This window comes from Aptenodytes forsteri, unplaced genomic scaffold, assembly GCF_000699145.1.
Source record: "Aptenodytes forsteri isolate BGI_AS27 unplaced genomic scaffold, ASM69914v1 Scaffold72, whole genome shotgun sequence".
NCBI classification, from domain to species: domain Eukaryota; kingdom Metazoa; phylum Chordata; class Aves; order Sphenisciformes; family Spheniscidae; genus Aptenodytes; species Aptenodytes forsteri.
The window spans coordinates 1545516-1546231 of record NW_008796193.1 but is presented as its reverse complement, the minus strand read 5'-3'; positions in this window follow the sequence as shown (position 1 = coordinate 1546231).

Sequence of the window (716 nt, the reverse complement as noted above, 5' to 3'; positions counted from 1 at the left end):
CGCCGAGCTTGGCTTGTTTGGGAGCTGAGCCGAAGGCTTCTCCACCTGCCTGGTTTACCAGAGCGACCCGGTGCCCCTCTGCGGGACCTGCCTTTGGGGACCGGCCCCCAGCAGCGCGTGCCCCCAGCCGTGCTCCTGGTGCAGGAGCATCGCCCACCTGTGCCACCTCCCGGTGGTCCCGCAGCCCGGGCTTGCTCCGCCCTTGCCTTGCCTGCCTCCTGCCCAAAACTGGAAGGGGTTGAGCCTTGGGCTCTTCTGGTGGGATCATTCCCAGCTTCCTCGCCCCGGGAGGACCCGCCAGCACCGTAGCTGATGCCGGCGAGCATGGTGGGGCTGGCGGTGCCCTGCCGCCCGCCTGTCCTCGGGCTGTCCCAGCCTGGGGGCTGGTGGCTGCCCCCTCCTTCCTCGCTTTCTTTTCCTTCCAGAAGTAGCTGCTTTTGCTCAGGGAGCAAGCGTGGGGCGGGCGGTGCTGCTCCACTGGGGCGGCTCGCCGCGCTGCCGGGCGGTGGGTTTGCGGTGGCACGGGGCTGCCTGGCCTGGTTTGTCCTCGCCTGTCCCCAGGGCCCCAAAACCCACGTTAGGAAGTGCCCAAAGAGCGAGAGAGCTGCTCTGCAAAAGTGCCTTGACGAGGAGCGGGCAGGGGCGGCGGGAGGAGCAGAGCAGGGGACGGTGAAACCCGGCGGCTCGGATGCTGCGCTGGGGGTTTGGCTGCGGTC